The 27,375-nt window shown below is 42.0% G+C and overlaps 1 protein-coding gene across 8 annotated transcripts in view; it reads left to right on the top strand.

Annotated features, from left to right (window-relative positions):
- LOC140342777 (ectodysplasin-A-like) overlaps positions 1-27,375 on the top strand; it is a 158,330-nt gene that overhangs the window by 40,363 nt on the left and 90,592 nt on the right. The window lies entirely within an intron of this gene.

Here is a 27,375-nt window from a genome sequence, read left to right as displayed (position 1 = left end):
GCTTTTTCAAATGTAGTAACATCCTTTTACGTTTTTGAGGGCTATTCAAGCCTGCTACATTCCAAAAAACAACTTTAAAAGGGACTTTTCTTTTTCGGATGATAGTATAGCATCACACTTCCTAGGTGTCATACAAATTTTAAAAATGAAAGACAACTAGCAAAAAAAGATATCCCAAATATTGACCATGGCCATCCTTACCAGTGGTCCTTAATCCATCTAATATAATTTAAAAAACATATAGAGAAAATTTTAAAAAGCAGAATCACATTACAAACAGCACTCCAGGTATATATCGCCTGTTTTCCAAAAGAAAAATACATTGCCTGTGAATTATAAATAACCTTTATATAAAGATATCCCTGAATATCACCATATAAATTCAATTCTCCTTTTCATTTATAACCAACAAACGTCTGCTGTCGGCGTATCCCGACAGAGGGGCACTGCATTTGCAAAAAATCATATAACATAAACAGACAAAAAGAGTGCATTGCAATAGACAATAAGTAAACATTTGCATTTTTCTATTTTCATTTTTTTTTCACCTATAAAGCACTTATATAAAGAAATATACATCTCTATTTAACCAAGCTAGATCATAAAATAACTTAGCCTTCCCTTGCCAAAGAACTTTCAGTTTGGCAGGATACAAAAGAGAAAAACGGATGCCCATATTCACCAATCGCTTACAAACTAGGACAAACATTTTTTGATTTTGTCTTACAGCAACGGAGTAGTCCTGGAACATCAGAATCTTATTACCCTCCACTTGGATATCCCGGATCTTTCTATAGGCTCCCAGCACTGTTTCCTTATCGATATCTGATGAGCTCTTTCAATGTTCCGTAGAGAACTAGGTGGAAGATTCAATGCCTTCATCAGAGGGGTTGTAAGAAATTGAACCAAATCATGGCCTTTGTATGATTTTGGTATACCAATAAAGCGTAAATTAGACCTCCTATTTAGATTCTCCAAATCCTCTAATTTGGTTTCTATAGAGATGAGTATAGTATTTTGAGCAGCAACTTTAGTATTAGATTGTAGAAGCTGATCTTCCAAGTGGCTTACTCTCTGTTCCAACTCAGCTATGCATTGAGTATTGAAGGAAATATTTGCTAATGCTGATTCAATAGATTTTTGCAAGCCCTCAAATTTATTATCAAACAAGATTTTAGATACAAGATTTTAGATGCTTCAGAAGCAATTCCTGAGTGATCAGGTGAACCAAGCAGTGGATCAGACCTTGATTCTTCCCCCTCTGCATATTCCATAAAAGACTGGTGTTGAGACATAGAAGAGGAAGAGGAAGTAGGAGAACCAGCTTTTGATGGGGGTTTAAGCTTTTGCTTATTTGCATTCTTGCAAGTTGAAGAGGACTGTTTCTCAACAAATGTATCCATTGTGTAACAATAGTTTGAGTAATACTCTAAGGACTGTATAAGATGTAACTTTTTCATAAAAAAAAGGCAGTAGATAGAAAATCCAAAAACAAAATGGAGGTCAGCAGCAAAAAAAAATGCATAAATCTTCAGGAAAAAAAGATGTATCTTTCTTTAAATGACAGCTAAGTACTTGCAGCAGATAGAAGAAGGAAGCTAGATAATGAACAGGTACTCATAAGTCCCAAATTATAGGACTAAAAAAAAGTGCCGTTATGCAGAGCTGAGCAGTGTGTGTGGTTATAATACCAATATAATACCAATACTGGCAGGGATCTCCTCTATTCCTTTTATTAGTTTAGTTGCCCTTCTCTGCACTCTCTCCAATTCCACATGTCCTTTTTGTGAACTGTTGCCCAAAACTGGACTGCATATTCCAGATGTGATCTGACCAATGTTTTGTACAGGGGCAGGGTTATTTCTCCATCTCTGCAGTCTATTCTTCTTTTAATACAAGAAAGTACTTTACTAGCTTTAGATATTGCAGCTTGGCATTGCATTTGCCACTTGGCTGCCCAATCAAACAGTACATCCAGGTCTGCTTGTAGATTATAGACATCCTGTATGGACTTAATTCCATTACATAGTTTGGTGTCATCGGCAAACAAAGAAATGGTACTTTTAATCCCAAACTCTATATCATTTATAAAGATGTTAAACAGTAAAGGTCCCAACACTAAACCCTGGGGTACACCACTAATAAACTTAGACCATTCAGAGTATGAATCATTAATTACAACTCTCTGGATGCGGTCCTTAAGCCAGTTCTCTGTCCATTTACAGATTTACTTTTCTAAACCTATAGACTCTAACTTGCATATTAACCGTCTGTGGGGTACAGTGTCAAATGCTTTAGCAAAGTCCAAGTACACTATATCAACTGCTATTCCACTGTCTACCTGTTTGTTTACTTCCTCATAAAAAGAGAGTAAATTTGTTAAGAACTTCGGTCTTTCTTGAAGCCATGCTGACTATCGCTTATAATATTTATTTTCTAGCAGAAACACCTCTATGCGGTTCTTTATCAAACTCGCTAGGACCTTTCCAACTATGGATGTTAAACTAACTGGTTTGTAGTTACCTGGTAATGACTTTGCTAGGAACCTTACTCCAATCCATTGGTACTATACCAGTGAATAAAGATTCTCTAAATATTAGAAACAATAGCTTTGAAATAACTGAGCTCAGCTCTTTGAGGACACATGGATTTAATCCATCAGGTCCTGGTGCTTTATCATGCTTGTAGGAAGTTTTATGTAAAAAAAATATTAAATCTTGGATTTGTGTTACAGGTATATAGTCATACATGTGTCATCTGTGCTGAGTAGTTACTGGGGAGGGTAATGGTTACTTGAACTTATAGCTGAAGAATTGACCTGGTAGGTAGGGAAAAGATAGTTTTCAATTTTTAAGGTAATTTGCTAAATTCATTTTTATTTTTATTATCCAAATGTTATGGTGAGAAGATAATTAATATTATTGATTCAGAAGCACTTGCTTGTTAAATTTTCGTTAAGCCTTTCAAATCTGCATAATGTTGGGTGAAATTCCGAGACAAGGAAATCTCTATTAAATGCAGAAAAATAATTAGAATATACCAGGATACAGTCTGGAAACAGAAAGTTTATAGGTTTATTAATAATTTGCTATTGGTTGGAATGAGGTTAACCGTTCCCTTTTGGAGTAAGTTCCTACAGTGAGAATGGGTGTCCAGATGGGCTGTCACAGACCACATTAAAGCTGTCATCGTGAGAAGTCCCACCTAATCTAGGCAGAAAGACAGATGGGAGAGCTACTGCACATGTGCAGGTCCGGCTCGTGCCGTTCTTGTGCCAACGCTTCTTGGGGTAGGATGCTGGAGATCAGCCACCTAATTTAACTAGTCAGTTTGATTCCACATTTTAGCTCTTAGCACTTCTTGAATGCAGTTCGAAATGCGGGATTGTGAAAGACCGCTATATCTGGTGCTGTCAAACGAGGTTTTTAATTTGAACGGGCAGTATAGCTGTGTGTAGACAATTAAATGGCTTTAAAACCGTGGGTCCCAGCGCTTAGTCCTACTGTATGTTTAATTGGTTGGGTTAACTTAAATCTGTGTAAAACAAAATGGTTTGTAGTTTCAGGATATGTTAAATAGGAAGTATGTTATACATCATACTAACAAATACACTGAAATATATTAATATAATTTGAATAACGCCTGTCCGGTTCTTTTAGGGGGTCTCCAAATGGATCATTAGAGATGGGACAGTAGATCCTAATTAAGAAGATTTATTGTTGCAACAGAGAAAATCGATTACTTAGCAGTTAAAGCATAGAGATTCTAACTAAACCAGGAAGTACATCAATCTTTATAGGCATACAGAATCACTCCTGTATAGGAGGGCTTAAGCTGTTATCTAATTGTCATTAAGCAGATTGTCCAATAATGTATACTCGGAAGTTTATATAAGCATAACAGTTCACAAACTGTTAATGGCGTGGATAAACCACGTGTCTAGCACTTTTGGCACAGAAATTACCTTTCCACCATCTTGGATTCTTATTCAAACTGGTTTTAACCGCAAGGGTCTCTTATCAGCCTTCAAGGCCATTCTGTGCTCAGTTTTTCAGGGTCATCCCGCTAATTGTTTATGTTGCAGGTGCTGGTCTCTGAAAACAATCAAACAAAGCAGTAACTATTCTTCATAGAAGCAGAATATATTACATATGCTATATACAGACCCCATATACTTTTCTCTCATTCCCTCCTCTTGATGCTATTTGAGGGTCACACTCTATCTTTCCCTCTCTATGATGCAATAGATTCACAGTGCTACATTCACCTCCAGGATGTGAATCATAGGATCTGAGGAGTACTCTTATTTACAACATCTATGTCATCATATCCCTCCCTGTCTGGCTCTTGATACGTATTGAATGTCTTGAACGGGGGCTTTTCATGAGAGAATGGGGTCTGCCTACATTTCACTAACTGTAGTACATCTGGCAATAAAACCTATTTAAAAAAGTATTTACACAATTAGAAGGAATACAATAATAAGAAAAAATAAATTGGCTCCTTTTTGTAAAAAACTTCCTATCCAAGCGAAAACATTTTCAGACCATTATTTCCACATATAAAGTAGTATAGGTCTTTGCGAATAGACATCTTTGTCACGCTTAGGGAGGCAGGGCCACTAGGGGGCGCTACGGTTTGCACACAAATGGTGTGAGCCCTGTGAAGGGCCAAGGCGCAGAGTCTAAACAGTAACCAGATACAATTACTGAATTAAGCAACAGGTGTAGAGGAACTGCTCAGCAGAGCTAGGGGACTCTGCACTAGTGGAAACACAATGCACAAACGCTGAGTGTTGTGTCTGAGCTAGCTAAATTGCCAGGGATGATAAAGAGGCTATTTTCTGATTGGCCAGCGGGTTGGGCGAAACTGATAAACTTGGGAGAGCAGACATGCCCAGGGTCAGTACTGCCTGCATGCACAGGAGAAAAGCGCCTGCGCTTTAGCGAGAAAGAGGTAAGTATGACATTGACAAGTTCACTTTATTGGTAAAGGAGCGCAATATAAATGCAGGATAGGCCAAAGCACCGAACAACATATTATTATATAATCCCCATATTTTTATCTTTTTGCTGACCTAGCTATAAAAGTTGGAATTACTTTGTTATATTTGCACAATTTGACCGTTTTTCTAATCTTAACCAAATTCCAAGTATACAATTATATATTCTCTTGTAACCTCTTTATTATATTGATAAACACAATAATTTTTCATTATAAATCCTAAATATGTAAAGGGGAGGTATTAAAGGTATTCCATAAGAATGTATTAGTTTAGGCATGCATGTCATACAAAAGAATTAAGTGAACTCTTTAAGCTTCTTTCTGGTGTACTTAAATGTCATTAAATGGCAATAAATTGTCATGTAACAGTTGTAAGATGAACAAGAATTCAAAGTTTACTCATCTTTTGTTGGTGATTGAACTTTCTTGCAGCATCTGTGTGTAGCCAAGTCTCTTTTTCTTGTAATATAACAGTTGTGATAGGAGTCAGGAGCACAAGTAGATCTGACATTGGTATTCCAAGCTGCATTTTGTAAAATTGTTCATCATAACCCAATATCCTGACTTCAGGCTGCATATACCAGGATTCTGCAATAGAAGAACTTTGGCATATACGTTAGTTCCGAGATAAAGATTACACCTATCCAGACAAATCATTATTATACTGAGCTTCTTACTTATATGAAAGTTATAGACCCATCTTTGTATAATTTGTGATAGTTTACTTTTATAATCACACCATTGAATCTTTCTTTCTACTTTTACTAAACTCAGGGTGATACAAGATAAATACTTGTTTTATATTTATTCTGATTTATTTTGTACATCATCTGACCTATGAAATGGGTCACTCTATTTAACTATAAGATTTTTAAAAATTTTATACCTACACAACAATTTTTGTGAAACCTTTTTCCTGATGCTTTGGCAGTTTCACTACTTACTAGCCAATCCTTTTTGTTTAGAACTACAACTCCTAAATTTATTATAGAAGATCTACAGGCACTGAAATGGGTACAAAGGCTGTGAAAAATATACAGTTAGGTCCATAAATATTTTTGCAGACAACTTTTTTTTAATTTTGATTTTGTACATTACCACAATTCATTTTCAATAAAACAACAAAAGATGCAGTTGAACTGCAGACTTTCAGCTTTAATTCAGAAGGTTGAACAAAAAGATTGCATGAAAATCACTTCATTTCAGGGGCCCAAAAGTATTTGGACAATCAACTCAAAGGGTTATTTCATGGGTTGGTGTGGGCATTTCCTTTGTTATGTCATCAATTAAGTAGATAAAAGGCCTAGAGTTCATTTGGGGGGGAGCTCACCATGCAGGTGAAACAAGCCAATTAGATAACAGCTAACTGTATATTTTTCACAGCCTTTGTACCTATTTCAGTGCCTGTAGATCTTCTATAATAAATTTAGGAGTTGTAGTTCTAAATTGCTATACCTCTACAACCTTACATTTTATCTTCTTGCTTTTCAGTTCTAGACAACATTCCGTGACCTTTGTAAAATTTTTTAAACTGATTGCCTCTGATTAATTTTTCTGTAAACTTTCTTTCCCACTTTCCTTTTTCTCTCCAATCAATCACTCAATGATTTAGTTTATTTTTGACTGCTGTGGATAGCATCCACTTCTGATTAGGACAAGCATTGCACAGTCTCTCTCTCAGCTGAGTATCCATTTCAGCTGCACATAGCATTCACTTCATTTGTACCCATCACAGCCTACATCATAACTACCTTAATCACCCAACTGTAGTGCTAGGATGTCAAAGTTTATATTATACTCTAAATAATTAATATATCTAAATTTCCTCTATTTTTGATATATTTTGTTTAATAACCAAAATACATCTAGTTATAGCAATAACTTGAAATTCATTTTCCTCAGCATCCAGCGAATTTTGTGTTTCTGGTAGGGAGGGGCTGCTGGACGCTGGAATGCAGCTGCTGCATTCTCACTACTGCTCTTCTCTTTCTTTCTTTGAGAACTAACAATCATTAGCCAAATAACATCTGGAATCAAAATGATACATTTTCTTGTCTTTTCCTATTGAGGGTATGCATTTTTTTCATACTTCCATCACCATTCTCTATTTTATCTCATATCTAGAGGGATGAATACATACGTGTTTAAGTAAAATCTACACAGGCTGGCTTCTTTTGCACTCCTAATTTCTATGCGTACTTTTAGTACACATTCGGATCCGAACCCAGGGGTGCTTTGGTGTCTGGCTGCAGCTCTGTCCACTGCGCCACTTGAGGGTCTGCCTTTTCCACTCTGTTGGATTCCTTGGATGAAGATGCCTTGATACTTAGTATCTTGCTGAATCTTGAACTCCTGGCCCCTCCCATGAACTTCCTATTTAAGCCATGTCTCTGAACTTCCTGTTGCCAGATTATTGTGTTCTGCCAATATCTTGCTCTTCCTGCTACTGTTACATTGCGCTCTCCAAACTGCTATTTATGTACCGACCCCTGGCTGCTGTTTAAACGACTACTCTTGCTCACACTCCATCTCCAACTTACACCATTGGCTACCGACTTAGGCTTGTGCTTTGACTACGTTTGTGTTTGCTCCTTATCTGTTACTGCTGCTTGTGCATGCTGTTTCAGCCACTGAACTCCGAGCCTGACCCCTGATCGTTACAGGGTGTGACATATTACTAGCTCTTTACACTAACCCAAGTTAACAACATACGTTATTTCCCTGTTTCTGGCACAGGTGTAATACCATTTCTTTTTGGTTGCTTTTTCAATTTATTTAATCATACTTGTGACACATTTTCTTCCTTTGTTCGTACTCTGCAATCAGCCATGATAATCACTATACACCGTAAACCATAGTGGCAAATGATATTACTTGTCCTTTGGTATGTTATCTGGATCATGATATTAATGATTAACAGTCCATGTTATTATTATTTTAGTGGTCTTGCCCAACCAGTCACCATATCTATTTGTCATTTCTGTAAGTGGACTGTTTGTTCCCTTTAGGGGGTCTTGAGGTCTTATTGCCCATTGTTTTCACCTGCCTCTAATCTCAATCTCAGTCTTTTGGGTTGGCCTCCAGCAGTTTCTGTTTAGCTCATCCAACCCTCACCTAGGACTCTTTTTTGACCGGCTGGCCTAGCCCGACATCAAAATGTCTCAGCCTCTTAACTATTCTTGTAGTTTTACCTGAGAACAACCATCCCACCAGGAGCGACCTATTACAAAACTGGAATCAGCCCTTGGTCTTTTAGTTAGTCTTTTGCATAGCTCACCTAACTTCACCCAACGACTAAATCAGAGCCAGTCTCTTAAATCAGGGAGATATATATTGCTGACCTCTCTCTCCTCTTACCAAAACATACAACAGAAATGTGACAAATCTTTCTATTGCAGCAACAGGCAAGACCCAAATCTCTCTTTTATCCCTATTGCCACTGTCTAGGTTAAAACTTTACAGCAAGGTATCAGGTTATACACTTCAGATGCATTCATCTCACCGTCTCATCCCAACCTGAATCCAGTTCGGCAATCCCCAGAACCAACGTTACTGGCTGCGGTGGACAGAATATTAGTAAGAAAAAAAGTGCTAGTCTCTGAAAACAATCAAACAAAGCAGTAACTATTCTTCATAGAAGCAGAATACATTTCATATGCTATATACAGACCCCCTATATTTTTCTCTCACGCCAAATAGCATATGATTTAAGGAAATACAACCAATATGTGTCTTGAATTGAGTAAGAAAAATATTAAACAATGTGTATAGAGTATCGACATTAGATGAATTATTGGTAAGTATAATTACAGTCTAAACCATCCTGGTTACATGATCAACAGGAAATCAAGCAATTGATCTGTATTAAATACCTTATAAAAACATAATGACACAAATATGTACACTCATAGAAGTCCAAGAAACATTATTACATTTTTCTATAAAATGAATTTAAAGTCTCCTCTAAACCATTGTAAGGTTCAAAAAGTGGAATAAAGTCTAATAGACAACTGTGCCATATGCTCACACTTACCTCTTTCTCACTAAAGCGCAGACTCCTCTCTTCTGCGCATTCGGGCAGTTCTGACTCTGGGCGTACTCCTGTTTCCAAGCTTTATCAATTCTGGCCAATCCGCTGGCCAATCAGAAAATAGCCTCCTAACCATCCCTGGCTATTTAGCTAGCTCACACACTACAATCGGTGTTCGTGCAACGTCTCTCCACTGGTGCTGAGCCCCTAGTTCTGTTGAGCTAGTTCCTGTAGACCTGTTGTCTAATTCGGTGTTTCCTCAGCTCTTGCGTTAACCCCTCGTTGTCCAGTCTTAGTTCCCAGCCAACAACCCTGTGCTGTTCCAGTGTTCCTGTCTGTGGATGTTCCTGTGTCTCCTGTGTCCGCAGTGGCCCCTGTGTCACTGGTATCTGTCTCCTGGATCCCTGGTAACTGTCCCCTGGCATGTGACCCGACCTCTTTTGCTTGCTACCTGCCTCGACCCCAGCCTTCCCCGACTATCCTTCTGCTTTGTGATTTGGTATGGTTTCATATTGCCCACCTTGGTGTGCCCAAGGACTGCAACCTGGCAGTAACCAGTGGCGCAACGTCCTCACCATCAGAGGCTCTGGAGAAGACCTGGGTACTGCTTAGACTCCGAGCCTTAGCCCTTCTCAGTGCTCACACCACCTCCGTGCAAGCCATAGCTCCCCCTAGAGGCCCTGTCTCCCTGAGCGTGACAGTTTGCACGAACCATGTATACACCCTCCCAGACCTCTGTAGATCCCAACCAACTACTCGCTTGCCGCCCAGGAAGCTACTCAAACCCAGGTACTTCGCCAGCTTCATGTGCTCACTACCCGCCTGGATCAGCTTCTGGTCCCCTCCAGTGCTCCTGCTGAACCACCGGTCCTGGCCCAGTCTCCTGCTATACCAGTGGACTCTGCACTTCACCCCACAACAATTTTCTGGGGATCCCAAGACCTGCTGTTGCTTCATCAGCCATTGCAATATACATATTGAGCTTCAGCCACAACGTTTCCCCACTGACCGGGCTAAAGTGGCGTAATAGCCCTGCTTTCTGGAAAAGCCTTGGCGTAGGTGTCTCCGCTCTAGGAAAGGAAGGATCTGGTCACCTGTAGCATTTAAAGCTTTCCTTAGCCTTTTTTAGGAGGGTTTTTGATTAACCCACTCAGGCCTCCCTAGCAGCCAGCGCTCTCCTGCATCTCCAACAGCAGTCACTTACTGTGGGTCAGTTTGTTGTTAAGTTTTGCACTTTGGTGGTGGAGCTTGCCTGGAACAAGGAGGACCTTCACGCTACCTTCTGGCAGGACTTTTTTAATCGCATTAAGAATAAGTTGGATGGTTGAGAGATTCCCACTGCTCTGGATGAACTGAACTCGCTGGCCACCCCGATTGATATATGTTTCCAGGAGTGTTTCCAGGAGATATCTCGCTCCCGCAAGGCCTTGTCCCTAGGACTAGCTCCATCCTTTCAGCGGTCTCTGGAACCTCCAGTCCCCTGGTTTTTCCTTCATCAGAAATACCCATGCAACTGTGCAGCTCACGTCTATTCCCAGAGGAGAGATCCCAGCGCCTATCTTCAGGTCTCTGCATTAACTGTGGCTTGTAAGGACACTTTATTAAACTCTGCCCACAGAGGTCAGGAAACTTCAGCGCCTAGTATGCTCTGAAAGGGGCATGCTAGTTCACTTTTCATTCCCTTCCACTCAGTGTCCCTCAATTCCAATTCAGCTCCACCACAAGACGTCCACACTTGCCCTGAAGGCTTTTATAAACTCTGGGGCAGCAGGCAATTTCATCTCTGCTACTCTTGTCAAGGAGTGCGTCTGGCCTAAAGAACGACTGACCCAACCCCTGCATATCTCTGCGGTGGATAGTACCATTCTCTCCTGCAGACTTACCTGCTTCCAAACCTTGCCCATGCAAATGTTGGTAGGTGTGCTACGTATGGAGACCATACCCTTCCTTGTTCTTCCTCAGGCCTCATCTATAGTCATCCTGGGACTACCATGGCTTCAACAACACTCTCCAGTGCTAGATTGGTCTACTCCAGAGGTATTGGCTTGGGGTCCTTCTTGTCACTCTTGGTGTTTGACCTCATACCTAATTCCACAACTCCCAGAGGTTTGGATATACCCCCTCCTCTCTTCCGGAGACCAAGGCTTTAAGTGAATACATCCAGGAGAATCTGCAGAGAGGATTTATACGTAAGTCTTCCTCACCTGCAAAAAACCCTCACGCTGGCACAGGGTTTTCTTTTGTCCAAAAGAAGGTTAGGACTCCTCATCCTTGTATTGATTACCATGGTTTGAATGCCATCCCTATTAAAAACCGCTTCCCACTGCTGCTTATCCCTGAGCTCTTTGACCGTCTTCATGGTGCTCAGATCTTTACCCAACTGGACCTCCGAAGGGCCTACAACCTAATTTGGATCAAGGAGCGGCATGGTGGCTGAGGTAAGTACTCTTTATTTTTGCAGCGCTAGGTCCCAGGTTTGAATCTCGGCCTGGACACTATCTGCATGGAGTTTGCAGGTTCTCCCCATGTTTGCGTGGGTTTCCTCCTACATTTCAAAAACATGCAGTTAGTTTAACTGGCCTCCTCTGAGAAATTGACCTTAGACTATATTAAAGACATATGATTGAGGTAGGGACAATAGATTGTGAACCCCTCTGGCACAGCTAGTGACATGACTGTGGTCTTTTTACAGCGCTGCGTAATATGATGGCGCTATATAAATACTGTGTAATAATAATAAAGGGGATGAATCGAAGACAGCATTTTTTACCAGAGATGGGCAATATGAATATCCAGGGATGCCCTTCGGTCTCTGTAATGTCCAAAACTTTGTCAACAAAGTATTTAATTTACATTTACATCATTTACATCTGTGTTGTCTATTTGGATGACATTTTGATTTTCTCTTCTGACTTGCCTACCCACAGACAGCATGTCTGTCTTGTCTTACAGAGACTCAGAGACAATCAACTCTAGGCTAAGGCAGAAAAGTGCCTGTTCGATTGCCCCCCAGGTGCATGTGTTACATTTGTGTTACATTTGTTTCTAAGGATGACCTCTCTATGGACCCCGAGAAGGTTACAGCTATCGCTACCTGGCCGCTACCCTGCGGTCTTAAGGCTACTCCAAAAATTACTCCACGCTGGTAGCGCTCATCACTGCACTGACCTAAAAGAATGCTGACCCTAAGAAATGGCCCTCTAAGGCTATTGAGGTCTTTCATTTTTTGAAGAAAGCCTTTCTTTCGGGCCCAGCTGTGATTAGGCAAGATATTTCCAAGCCCTTCCCAATCGAAGTTGATGCCTCCTCAGTCGTAGTGGAAGCTATTCTTTTCCAAACCCCCACCAGAGCTCGACATCCATGTGCGTTGTTTTCATGGAGGTTCTCCCCAGCAGAGAAGAATTATTCTATTGGAGACAGGGAGTCGCTAGTCGTCAAACTCGCTGTTGAAGAATGGCACTATCCTTTGGAGGACTCCCCTCACTATTTTCACAGAGCACAAAAACCTCCAATATGTATAGTCGCCCCAACCCTTGGCAAGCTTAATTGTCTTTGTTCTTTTCCCGTTTTGATTTTATAATTACCTTTAAACCTGGTTCTGCGAACTCCTGAGCTGACGCCCTCTCCCGCTCCTTCGATCCACAGGATTCCGAAACCACTGCTGAACCAGAGTTTATTATCCCACCCCCCCCTATCCTTGCACCCTGTTCAGGAATCTGCCAAGTTGTCTACTTGTGCCCCAGTAGGACTGCTTCTTCCTGTCACAGATCCCTGCAGGATCAGGGGATCTGTAACCTCTTCAGAGTCGCCCACCTTGCAGTCCCCTGCTGCCAGCACCATTTCTGCTTCTGTATCCAACTCTCTGCACACTTCCTGGTCCAGGTGATGTTATTCTCAGTCAGCTGCTCCGTTGCCTCAGAGGACTAGGGTATTCCACAGATGCACTCCCTCTGCTGGCAGGCATGTGAACAACACCTGAGGCTATCTCAGCACCAGCACTCCACCTGCTTGTGGGGTTAGTGTCTGCGGCTCACATGACCTACACTCATCACATGACAACCCCTTTTTAAGGAAGTGACCTGGCAACAGGAAGTTGCCTGGACAAGGAATTCCTTGCGGTTCTACTCCCAGGTTTGTACTGCTTCAGTTCCTGCGTGTTGTTCCTGTATTATCCGTGTACTGACCTTTGGCTTGTTTCTTGACTACTCTTTATTGCTGCCTGCCCTGACCCTTGGCTCGTTTGACTACGGTTTTGGATTTCCCTCTGGCTCTGGTTTTGGTTCCTGCTAGTCAGCAGTCACCTGCCTTGGTGAGCACGTGGGCCGCAACCTTGCAGTAGCTAGCAGCACAACAACCTCACCACTAGAGGCTCTGCAGAAGACCAAGGTACGGCTTAGACCCTGCGCCCTGTGCACGTCTCCTACACAGTAGGACCACCACTTTGCCCTCTGGACCCGTGACACTTCCTGTGCCAATTCCTAAGGAGCCTTGGTGTTGCCTTTCCATGGATTTTATTACAGATCTTTCACCCTCCGATGGCTGTACGGTCATTTTGGTGGTTGTGGATTGCTTTGCCAAAATGGCCCATTTTGTACCCCTTCCAGCTTTACTATTGGCAACTGCGTTGGTGCCAATCTCGCTTTTGGAAAGGCTTTTGCAGATCCCTGGACATCTCTGCCGACTTCTCAGCCTATCACCTGCAGACTAATGGGCAGAAGGAGAAAGTTAATCAAGCCCTGGAGAAAGATCTCCGAGCCCTTGTTGCTGCCTACCATGTTGACTGGGTAGCACTGCTACCATGGGCGGAGTTCGCCCACAGCAACCATGTTGGCACCAGCACCAAAGAATTGCCGTTCTACATTTTCTATGGCAAACATCCTAGCCTTCCATCTCCTATACCCTGCTCTGGCAAAATACCTGCACTCAGTGCCCTGCAGAGATACTTTAACCGCATCTGGTCTTCTACTTGTGAGCATCTGAAACACGCAGCTCTCAGGCACAAGAAGTTTGCTTATCGGCGTCCCCATAAGGTGCCTTTTCTCCAACCTGGAGATAAAGTCTGGCTCTCCACAAGGAACATTCGTTGCAAGGTGCCTTCTCTGAAGCTTGCTTCACGGTTCATCGGACCTTATGCCATTTCTGCCAAAGTTAACCCAGTTTGTTACAAGTTACGTCTTCCCTCACATCACATTTCTCGTCCCTCTCCGCTGGCTACTGCACCCCATTCTTCTCAGGAATATGAAGTCCATCAAATTTTGTATTTCAAGTTTTCTCGCAAAGGGCTAATGTACCTAATTGAGTTTTTGTCCTGAGGAGAGATTGTGGGATCCAGCTACAGATGTGTGTCTGCACCTTTTGGCATCTTTTTTTTCACCTTAAACCCAAACCTCGGCGGGTGTGAAGGCCCTGTAAAAGGGGAGGGGGTAATGTCACACTTACTACTTCCTCGCTAAAGCGCAGACACTTCCCACCTTCGAATGAATGCAGTTCTGACTCTGGGCATGCCTGTTTCCAAGTTTTATCAATTCCATCCAATCCACTGGCCAATCAGAAAATAGCCTCTTAACCATCCCTGGCTATTTAAATAGCTCACACACTGCACTCGGTGTTCGTGCAATGTGTGTCCACTGGTGCCAAGCCTCTAGTTCTGGCTAATTCAGGGTTTCCTCTGTCCAGCTCCTGCGTTAACCCCTCGTTGTCCAGTCTGTTGGTTTCCAGCCAACATCCCTGTGGTGTTTCAGTGTTCCTGTCTGTCAGTGGATATTCCTGTGTCACCTGTGCCTCCCGTTGCTTCCAGTGTCTCCTGTGTTTGCAGTGGCCCCTGTGTAACTAGCGTCTGCCTCCTGGATCCCTGGTAATTCACCCCTGGCATGTGACCTGACCTCTCTTGCTTGCTGCCTGCCTCGATCTCGGCCTTCCTCGACTACCCTTTTGCTTTGTGATTTTGGTGTGCCCAAGGACCGCAACCTGGCAGTAACCAGTGGTACAACATCCTCACCATAAGAGGCTCTGGTTACTGCTTAGACTCCAAACCCTGGTCCTGGACCAGGGCTCACACCAGCTCCATGGAAGCCATAGCCCCCCTAGCCTATGGTAATAGCACTAGTAATCTAAAAATACAACCATATTAAAACTATATTGAAAGCAATATTCAACATTTTTAACATATTTTGGTGTAGTTAATTTCTCTTTTTACATTATATAGTTAACTTATGTGCACAAATTAGGAAATATATAGGTGTTTGAAAGGGAAGGGTTTAAGTACAATATTGAGGCCAGGAACTACAGTGGCCTTTTGCATTACTGTCCATTTGGTTTCCCATTGCAATAAAAGGAAGTCAATGTCCCCTCCGCTTAGGTTCAATAGTATGTGTTCCAAAGCCGGCAATGAAATCATGCTAGGGTCCTAGTTGTGATTGGTACCAACTTGGTACCCAACTGTGTTATGATTCTTCCATGTGTGTTGGAGTAAATATGTTCATTTATTTGTTTCTTTTCTAATCCCCTGTTAGTGTTTCCAATGTAGATGGCACCACATTTACAATTAGGTAAATGACGCCCAAATTTTCACTGTTGACGAAATTTTTGGGGCGATGGGTTTTGCCATTTGGTAGAGAAATGCACAGTTACGTTAATTCATTGACATTGTGTACAGTGACCACATTTGAAGGTGCCTCTCAGAGATGGTCTAAATGTCTTGGGTTGGCATTAAAATTGACTTATAAGCAGATGACCCTTATGGGACGGGGATTTTCTGTACATAATTTTGGGAGTGTCTCTTATACATTTTGTATTTATTATCATTATTATTATTAATATTATTATTATTATTATTATTAATATTAATATTATTAGGGTGTAAGCGTAGAATGTGCCAGTGTTTTGAACATATCTTGCGTAGATACTTATGATGGGCATTATCTTGTAACAATGCAGGTAGTTTCATCTCTGGGTTTCACCGAGTCTTTCAGAAGAGCTTGTTGTCTATCAAGGGGTTTCATCAGATTATAAGTTTTCTTAGAGTTTTTTGGAGTATCCTCTTTCTAATAGTATTAATTGCAGGTTATAGGCTTTTCTGCTGAAGTCTTCGCCTGTTGTGCAGTTCCTTCTCAGTCTTAAATACTGGTCTAATATACTCCAAACTAGGATTTCAGGTGTGTGCTTGACACATGTATGAACATGTACAGAATACATGAACTTGTATTCTGACCCCTGCTCTTTCTATATAAGGTAGTAGTATCTATATTTTTTGGATGAATGGAGAGCTGCAGGTCTAAAAAGGGAATTTTGTTATTCTTGTACTCCAATGTGAATTTTAGGTTGTAACTGTTTTTTTTTTTGTAAATAAAGAATTCTAAAAGTGAATCTTGTGAGCCGGTCCAAAAAAATAGAATTTCATCTATGCATCTATCCATAAGAATATATTGGTGTTATGTTCAATGTCCACTGCTACTAAGATCGTATGATGGGGGACTTTCAATTGATTTCTCATCTTCAGAAGTTCAAATCGTATCTTTGAGGTACGATGTAGTTGGGTAACCACTGGTCTCAGAATGGAATCCACAAATTCACTTTCATGGGACGAGTGTTACTCTAAAAGGAGACAGATCCTCTAGTGGGCGCTACAGCTTGCACAAAAGTGGTGTGAGCCCTTAGAAGGGCCAAGACGCAGAATCTAAGTGGCAACCAGGTCTTCTCCAGAGCCTCTAGTAGTGAAGATGTTGTGTTGCTGGATACTGCAAGGTTGCGGACCTTGGGCACACCAGGGTGGGCTGTATGATGCATGGAAACAAATGACAAGGCGGAAGAATAGTGAAGAAAGTCCAAGGTCGAGGCAGGCAGCAAGCAAGAAAGGTCATGGTCACAAACCAGGGATCAAGTACCAGGGATCCAGGAAATAGACCCCGGTGACACAGGGGCCACCGCAAATACAGGGAAGACAGGAGACACTGGAAGCAACAGAAAGCAACAGGTGACACAGGGATAACCACAGACAGAGAGGAACATTGAAACAGCACAAGAGAACTGGCTGGGAAACAACCCCTTGTTGCCCAATCTGTTAACACAGGAGCTGGACAGGGAAAGCACTGACTTACCAACAAGTGTACAGGAAATGTCTAGCAGAGCAAGGGGGCTCCGCATTATCAAAGACACGTTGCACGAACACAAAGTGCTGTGTCTGAGCTAGCCAGATAGACAAGGATGATTAAAATGCTATTTCCTGATTGGCCGGCGGGATGGGCGAAACTGATAAAACATTGGAGAGCAGCCGCGCCCAGGGTCAGAACTGCCTGAGGAAGGTGGCTTTAGCAAGGAAGAGGTTAGTGTGACTTCACCCCCCCCCCCCTTTTACAGGCTCTCCCCACCTGCTGTGGTGGCGTTTCAGAGGGAAGCGAAGATGGAACTTCTTGGCAGACACATCTGCAGCTGGAACCCACGATCTGGCCAAAACCTTTCCAGCCAGTCGGGAACATAAGCTTCTTGCGGCACAGGACTTGACATAGTCTGTCACATCCTTATGAAGATTGGGCCACCAGTACTGTCGGGAGAGAAATGTAAAGCTTCGTGTACACCCCGATGACCACAAAGTTTAGAATCGTGTGCCCCACGTAAGATTGTGGTAGAGAGTTGGGGAGGCACCAAGGTTTTACCAGAAGGGATAGCGGATTCCTTAATGCAGGTAAAGGCTAAGGATGCAGGCTGGAGGGATGATAAACTCTGACCAGGAGCAGTCTCTGAATCCTGGGGATCAAAGGAGCGAGATAGCGTCTGCACGGGAGATGGAAGAAGGTTTAAAGGTAATCAAAAGTAAAATTAAATCAAGGTAAACAAAATCAGAACGAGAACAGCACAAAAACCAAGGAACTTGCCCTGGGTTTCAGACATCGAACAGACTGCAAATACTGGAGGTTTTTATGATCTGTAAAAATAGTGAAAAAAAGTGCGCCGATCCTCCTACCCACACCGAAGCATGCACCGACGTCACAGGGAAACCCCGGAGATCGTCGTTGCATTCGCCGGCTGGAGGAAGGACGTGTCCCCAGGACCAGCAGGACGCCGGGGGACAGCGACGGAACAAGGTAAATGGGTTGTTTTTTAGTTAAAAGCTACCCCGAGTGTGACTCGGGAATACCGCTAGGGGGGTTAATATACTCGCTCCTAGCCTGGGTCTCAGGGAGACTGAGGGAATATACTCGACCTCTGGGAGGTGTGGAGTTAGGAATAAGGTCTATTGCACGTAAGACCAGTGGGGAGGTAGTTGCTTGGCCTTATGCTTGGAAAAGACTTCCTTGAAATCCATATACTGACTGAGAATGAACCTCAGGAGTGGAGAGAGAGAGAAGCCTGAGAGGTGTGAGCTTGGTCAGGCATTTGGAGTGACATGAGGGACCCCAAGCCAATACGTTTGGAGTAGGCCAGTCCAGCATTGGGGAGTGTTGTTAAAGCCATGGAGGCCCATGTGGGACATGAGGGACCCCAAGCCAATACCTTTGGAGTAGGCCAGTCCAGCATTGGGGAGTGTTGTTGAAGCCATGGAGGCTCATGTGGAGGCCCAGTATAACTGCAGAGGTGGCTTGAGGAAGCATAAGGAAAGTTATAGTCCCTTGATGTGGCACATCCACAGACATTTCTATAGGTTTAGTCTGGAAGCTGATAAGTCCACATAACCTAAGGTTACCATCCACTGCAGAGGTTCATGGAGGTTGAGGATGAAGGCCTCAAGAACAAGTGTGGAGCTGTTGTGGCGAAGCTGGATAGCTATGGAGGGAGTGGGGGGGGGGGAGAAGGGTGGCCTACCATGCCCCCCTCAGAGCATGCTAGGTGTTAAAGTTTGCCTCTGTGGGCAAGATTTAATAAAGTGTCCTTTCTGTCCGCAGAAAGGCAGAGACCTTTGTTTCAGGCAAGCTCGGCCACCAAAGTACGAAACTTTAATGGGAACTGTCCTACAGTAAGCGACCCCTGGTGGAGACGCCATTAAATAGGCGCGCACTGGTTTATCAAAAACCCCTTGAAGAGGTTGAGGAAAGTTTCAATATTACCGTTAACTGGATCCTTCCTTTCCCAGAATAAAGTCACCCACGCCAGAGCTTCTCCAGACGAGATTAAATATGCCATTTTAGCCCAGTCGGGGGCAAAACTTTGTGGCTGAAGTTAACAGTGGTTGATAAAGCCACGGCAGGTGTGATACTCAGAGAATCGCTGTGGGGGGTGGCAGGTGAAGCACAGAGGCCACTGGGAAAGCCAGGGCTGGGCCAGCAGCTGATCCAGGTGAGCAGTGAGTGAATAAAGCTGGCAGAGCACCTTCATTTGGGTAGCTTCCTGGGCATCTAGCCTCTGGGCGAGTAGTTGTTGGGATCTGCTAAATTATTTAATACTGATTAATTGCTTGACCAGGATGGTTTAGATATATATAAATCATCCTGGTTACATATATATAATATGTAACCAGGATGGTTTAGACTGTAATTATACTTACCTTGATAATTCTTATAATGTCGATACTTTATATACATTGTTTAATATTTTTCTTTACTCAATTACAGACACATAACGGTTGTATTTCCATGAATCGTCTGCTATTTGGTGTGATATGTTTCAGTGTATTTGTTGGTTTGATGTATAACATACTTCTTGCTTAACATATCCTACACAACTACAAACCATTTTGTTTTATACAGATGTAATTTAACCCAACCAATTATAACATGCATATCATACAATTCTGCTTGTATACTGCTACTTACTGACACATCACTAACACTCTCTCACTAGTCACCGTATATACAGTTAGGTCCATAAATATTTGGACAGAGACAACTGCAGACTTTCAGCTTTAATTCAGTGGGTTGAACAAAAAGATTGCATTAAAATTTGAGGAACTAAAGCCTTTTTTTTACACAATCACTTCATTTCAGGGGCTCAAAAGTAATTGGACAATTGACTCAAAGGCTATTTCATGGGCTGGTGTGGGCAATTCCTTTGTTATGGTATTATGTCATTATCAATTAAGCAGATAAAAGGCCTAGAGTTGATTCGAGGGGAGGGTGGAGGGTGCTTGTATGTGGAAGATTTTGGCGTCAACATGCGGTCAAGGGAGCTCTCCATGCAGATGAAACAAGCCATCCTTAAGCTGCAAAAACAGAAACAACCCATCCGAGAAATTGCTACAATAATAGGAGTGACAAAATCTACTGTTTGGTACATCATGAGGAAGAAACAAAGCACTGGTGAACTCGGCAACGCCAAAAGACCTGGACGTCCACGGAAGACAACAGTGGTGGATGATCACAGAATAACTTCACAACAGCCAACCAAGTGAACAACACTCCCCAGGAAGTAGGCGTTCTTCACATTTTTATGCAATCTTTTTGTTCCAACCACTGAATTAAAGCTGGAAGTCTACAGTTCAACTGCGTCTGACTTGTTTCATTTAAAATTAATTGTGGTAATGTACAGAACCAAAATTAGAAAAAAAGTTGTCTCTGTCCAAATATTTATGGACCTAACTGTACTCTCTAATAAATACAAACTTAATCTTGAATGATCTATTATACCCCCTCCTATCCCTCCTTCTCTTTCTCCCAAGTGCCCACACATACAGTAGGACTAAGCGCTGTGACCCTCGCCCTTAAAGCCATTTAATTGTCTGCACACAGCTGTACTGCCCATTCAAATAAAACCCCCCATTTGACAGCAGTCAAGACCCGTGGTCTTCCCGCATTTCGAACTGCACTCAAGAAGGAGCTAGAAGGTGGGATCAAGCTGACTAGTTAATTAAGGAGGCTGATCTCCAGCATCCTACCCCGAGAAGCTTCAGCTTGGCACGAGCCAGACCTACACATTCGCGTTAGCTATCCCAAGAACGCCGTCTTTCCGTCTATATTAGGTGAGACATCTCACTATGACAGCTTTATTGCTGTCTGTGACACATCTCATCTGGACACTCCATTCTCACTGTAGGAGCTCACTCCAAAAGCAACTGTTAACCTAATTCCAACCAATAGTAGGTTATTATTAGTAAACCTATAAACATTTAAATTCCAGACTGTATCCTGGTATATTCTAATTATTTTTCTGCATTTAATAGAGATTTCCCTATCTCCAAATTTCATCCACTATTATGCAGATTTGAAAGCCTTAACTATAAATCGTAAGTAAGTGCTTTTGAATCAATAGTATTGCTTTCTCACCCCAACATTTGGATTATACTAAAAATTAATTTAGCCAATTACTCTCTTTTCCCTACCTACCAGGTCAATTCTTCAGCTATATGTTCAAGTAACCATTACCCTCCTCAGTAACTACTCAGCATAGATGACAAGGAAGTAAACATTTATTTGTTATATTAATTTGTATATTATTATACAGGTATTTTTACCTGTAACACAAATCCAACTAAAATTTAAATCTTTTTTGACATAAAACTTCCTACACGCATCTTGAAGTTTTCAATAACCATAAGAATCTTATTAAATTCACATCCTAGAATGTCATTACCTTATTTTAAAACCTGATATATCACACTTGACAAACTTAATACTACTTTATGTGCCTAAATTAATAAGTTATTAAATGTTTTCTGATACTTAGTACTGTCATGGTCTTCCTAATACTCCTGAGGAAGTCTAAGGGCGAAATGCAATGGGATTTCATACCACTGTATTGCGTGAACACTGTACTACCACAATTTGTAACTATTAGTTTTGCGTGACCAATACATGTATATGTTGCTGCTAGGAGACCTTTACTTAGCATTGAAGGCCTTTGCCCCATGAAGTGATAAAAGCCCAAGGTCTAAATTGATATGTTATACTTCTTTTTTGTGTATTGTATATGAAAACTACTGAAATATACATCATATGCCAAAAAAATCCTACTTTTTTCCTCTTTTTCCTATTCACTCCCAGCATTTTATTTACCAAATATTCTCGGACGTAAGCATGTCATGTACTAACGGTGATCACAACAAAATATAAAAAACAAGAACAACATAAATGGGAACCTCTGTCACTTTACACCTAAGTAAATAATAAAAACCTACTGATGATACGGGTGTAGGGTCACCTCTAGTTCACTCAGCAATGTTTTCAGTCTTGCCCTTTATCCGAGTACTATACATATTAGACAGTTCTTGCAGCAGGGTTTTTCTTGAGAAGCTGTTTCATTTCAAGTACGAGTCAAAGACTGTCACACCATTAATCAAAAAGGAGCGAAGGCCTTTATGTTCCCTATTTGCAATCAAGATTCCCTTATCACAAGGTAGTGAGAGTCTTGCTACTCTAATAAACAAGCAAGACTTCTCTAAACAGGTAACGAACAGAATTCAGATGAAAAAAGAAAACTTACCTAGGACTACAGAACAAACAGTTTAGCATAACACACCACACTCACATTCACCTTGGAGTACCTTGGTAGGCAAAGCAAGTTGGAAACAAAAGTCTTACCCGCTCCCCACGGTGTCCTGGTCTCTCTGTGTGGAAATTCAACAATTGGAATCCTGGGTTTTGGGATCAAGAAAACTTTTGCCTTAAATTTGTTTGGCCAAATGTTATTGGGCTCCAAAATATGATATTTATTACGTGTACATGGAGAATACAAAAGTCAGACATCAGTCTGAACAAAATGCATTCTAATTCTAGTAGGTTGAGGTAGTGGTTTTTATGGTCTCTAACAGAGGCGATTTGCTAAGTTCGCAAATCACAGTTAAGAAATAAAATGTCTTCATCAGCAGAATGTTCAGAGTCCAAAACAGTCTGTTGGTTGTGTAATTGTTCTCATGGATGACTTCTTATCCTGGTGTCCTTTATTCTGTGATCAACCCATTGCCTCCTATTAGGTTGCATACAAATTGTCCGAACATTAGAACTTTCATGGCCACACTTGTTAGATCATATCTATGAAAAAGAATGCAGAATCTGCTCTCATAAAAAGTTTAGGTTCCACTTTGTAATTTTTGACCCCTATTTAATTTTACACTGCCCACCTAATGCCTGGTGATCTGATGACAGATGTGGTAATTATGGATGAAGGGGGAAGCTTAGATTACAGAATGAAAGAAGCTGTGAGATCCTTACTTTACAGCTCCCCAGGTACTGCTTCCTCTCCAGGAAGGAGAACACCAAATCTTACTCCAAACTTCCTGAGACTAGAGGTCGGAGGCAGCAGTTCCTTAGATGATCTTACACTGCAGATATACAGCTATGGGGATACTAGGATACTGGACAGGAGTCCCTTTGTACAGGAAGTACAGGGGTGCCTTAGCACAGGTAGTGACTGGTTATACAGTGATGAGGATAGAGATCATGAGTGCCCAGGAACAGAAAGTCACTTGCTATTTTTTTTTTTTTTTTTTTGAGAGACAAAATTATGTATTTTTCAAGCTCCCACAAATACCATGTTAATAGGATCAAATATTAAACAAAAACACTTTTGCAGTTCAGGTTTTATTTTTGTTTTTTTATAGTCAGTCCTGACACTTTGGTAACCCCCACAAGATGGTTACAGGGACGCAGACAATGCCTTATCCTGTGCACTCATCTGGGATCATTGTAAGGTATGGGCTTTCATTGAGGGTGGGAGGAGTTCAAGAACTATAGTTTCCCTGTAACACTTTGTAATTGGTATATAAGAGGCCTAACCTTAACAGCAGGTGCCCATTTATATTTGACTTCACCTTTTTCCAGATAACTTTGCTGTGATTTACCCCTGAGAAAGAGCTTGCAGGTAATGATCTAATTATTAAAACACAGACCGCAGCCACAGGTTGCTAATCATGGTCCTGGAATGTGGGGAATAAGTTGGGCTGTATCAGTCGAGAATGCAGTGCTGATTTTTGCTGTCTGTATTTACAAAGCTTTACCATTGTGAAATTCTCCATGCAATTGTTTTGCTGAGGTAAGAGTAACACTACCACTAACATCATCCCCCCCACCTCCCAAAAAAAAAAATACTGTCCCTGACATCTTTTTGCCATTTGGCAAAATTTGGCAGCTCTGTGTAGATAAAATCTCTCAAATATTTCAGCATTTTTGGTAGCTTAGCATGGCTAACCGTGAATATAAGACCACTTTTTTTCCCCTGAAGTCTCAGTTTACATGGATCGTCTCGGACAGGCTCCGAAGTGCCAAGCGGCTTGCCAGACAATGGCTGTTAAATTGATTAAACTTTGGATTGGCTTTAATAGGTGGTTGTCAACTGCCTCCAATCTCTTTTTACAAAACAGGACCTGAAATTTGTCGCCTTCCAACTTAGAACACACAGGGGAACTGCTAAATGAGGGGGTCTCGGGTTCATACAAAATATTGTTGGACCTAAAGCCAGATACGCATCATCCCCTAATGAAAAAAGCCCCTTTTTCTGCCTATTTTACCACTCTTTGTACCACAATAACTCTGCAATGGATATTTCCAGAGAAATGCAATTCATGTGACAGATAGCCAAGGGGTTCATCTTCTTACTACTACATCTTCAGGTCTCTACAGTTTCCCATTCCTGAGAAATGAGGGTTCACAGAAGGTAAGTGGCCAGATGTGTGACAGGGTAGCATGGTATAATAACTATAATTTTTTGTATTATGTGATGGCGCTGCAGCAATAACACTTTAGTTAGCCACAAGAGTCCCCCACTTGCACCTACATTTTAATATACCTACAGCTCCCCTTCAGGGGAAATTGGGGTTCAAAGAACATAAAGGTATATTCATATGTGACAGGGCACCATGGTATGATGAAGTTTTGGTGGTTGGTGGGCCCTGAGACGGAGCAGGGACCGCATTGGTAACTGGCATTCAGAGCTGGGTGTAGTGCATTGTCAATGCCACCCAGAAGTGTACAATTTTAGTGAATGGCGTACTGACAGGCGGCAGCAGGAGGAGGAGACGGTGGGCCCTGAGACGGAGCAGGGACCGCATTGGTAACTGGCTTTTAGAGCTGGGTGTAGTGCATCCTCAATGCCACCCAGAAGTGTACAATTTTAGTGAATGGATTACTGACAGGCGGCAGCAGGAGGAGGCGGTGGGCCCTGGGACGGAGCGGGGACCGCATTGGTAACTGACATATAGAGCTGGGTGTAGTCCATCGTCAATGCCACCCAGAAGTGTGTAATACAAATATCTGAAATGTGTGATTAAAAGTAGAAGGGCCAGACCAAGTTGTTTTGTGCTCCAGTACTTTTGCTGTGGTGCCGGAAGCAGTAGGAAGGTAGACAATATTGCTAGTTTGCATCATGAAGTGGATGACAGGAATGCCAACCCTCAATCTTACAATACTTAGCTGAAAAATTAGGCAAAGGCAATGGTACCTATCAGTGTGGCAGTACAGGGGGTTTTCATCTGCAGTTTGACAGCCTCCCGGAAGCAGCAGAAATGTAAAGTATATTGCTAGCTGGCACAATGGCAAGCATGACATTGGCGATGAATGCCATCCCTGGATTTTGCGATAACTAGTGGAAAAATTCAACCGAGGCAGGCTCAGCTGATAGGGTGTTGGTGATAGGCAGCCACAGACTCGGCACAGGAGCAGCGTGGTTTCACAGAGGCATCTTGGATGGCCAGTGAGTCCATGGCCCTAATTCATCAATAAAATCCGCGCTTGCTGGTCGCGCGTACTTTCGCGCTTCCAGCGAGCCGGTTTCCCGCGGTCCGGAGTCGAGTGTGCTCGTACACTCGCCTCCTCACTACCAGCCGGATTCCTGCCTTGATAATAATGAGCAATAGGGGTCCTGTTACCAATCCTAGGTGCCCAGCACTTACCGCCTGTTATCAATCCTAGGTGCCCAGCACTTACCGCCTGTTATCAATCCTAGGTGCCCAGCACTTACCGCCTGTTATCAATCCTAGGTGCCCAGCACTTATGGCCTGTTACCAATCCTAGGTGCCCAGCACTTTTACCGCCTGTTACCAATCCTAGGTGCCTAGCAGTTGCCAGAAGTCACTCAGAAGGGTTAAATGTTTTTGCTGCTAATATGCACTAAGCCTAACTTGTTACACCACATTCATTATACTTTTACACTACTACAAAGGAATACACTCTTAAAACTTAGAACACTAGGAAGCTGGGTCACAATACAGGGCATAGGACACTTGTGGCAAAATACATAGAATGGAAAAATTGGATATACTAACCGGGCAGGCTTTACAAAGTTGGAACAAAGTATAGGGAGAAGGTAAAACACTGAAACAATAAGAGGTTACTAGATACCCATGGCATAAACAACTGGGAGCACTAAATTTGCCATGTTTTGCCACACCCCCTTTTTGACCAACCGGCTACAGCTTCCTACCACCCGGCTGAAAAAAAATTCTGGGGAGAAAACAGATTCTTGAACAGATTCTTGTACTACTCCTGCAGTGGTAAACCGTTTGTGATGCTGTACAGAATAGTGCTGTGACTTGTGATTTCCCTTTTATTGCTGGCATGATGAATGAAGTAACCTGATGAACAGCTATGAGGACTCAGAACCAGATTGTCTAGGTACCGGAAGTCACCTGATATACAGCCAATGAGGGTACAGAACAGGAGTGCCTAGGCACAAGTCACCCAATATTTTATTAAAAGGAATTAAAAAATGTAGGTTTTTCTAGATTCTGCTTTATTACATGCTGCTTCATGTTTACTTTGCACATAGAATTAAAATGGTTTGTTTTCATGTTTACCTTTTGTGATATCTTTATGGCATGAGATGGTACCTGCACACTTCATTACTCTCTTCTTGATCTCCTGGAATATCTCTTCATATAAGTTTCTTGTCTTTACACCATTTTTTTTTTTGTGCTGGTTCTGGTGTCCCTTGCTCTCATTTCCGTGACCTTTGGGAGCTGGAGGATAATGACGTGAACAATACCTAGATCACAGGAAGTATAATTTTTCTGTTTCAAAAAACTTTCTGTAATTTGTTTGAGCTAATGCTGTTGCTTTAAAGGTTTAAAGTGCAAACTTCTAGATGAGTACCTGTTTGATAAAAAAGCAAGTGGGTGAACTCGCCATTAACTACCAAAATTACAGATTCCAGTTTGAAAAATGCAAAAGTAGAGACCCCCCCCCCCCTTTTACATAAAAAAATTTCTGATTTCTACTTACCTTCTCATCACTGTTCATCACTGTCCCCAGCTTCCTCATCAGGCCAGTGGTGCTTGTTCTGTTTAGCCAGAACATTATTAGTACCACTCCCTGTGAGCCCTGCCTGTCATTTGCACTATTCCTGAGGGGCACATAGTACTGCAGGACTGAGTGATACGCACATTGGACTTCTGCTTTATTTCAGGTTATTGATATCTTGTGTTTTAGTCTGATATAATTGAGTAATACCATTTGGATTGAAGACACTATCTTGTTTCCATTTTT

The sequence above is a fragment of the Pyxicephalus adspersus genome, chromosome W (genome assembly GCF_032062135.1).
Source record: "Pyxicephalus adspersus chromosome W, UCB_Pads_2.0, whole genome shotgun sequence".
Taxonomy (NCBI): Eukaryota; Metazoa; Chordata; class Amphibia; order Anura; family Pyxicephalidae; genus Pyxicephalus; species Pyxicephalus adspersus.
This window is presented reverse-complemented; position numbering and strand designations above follow the sequence as displayed.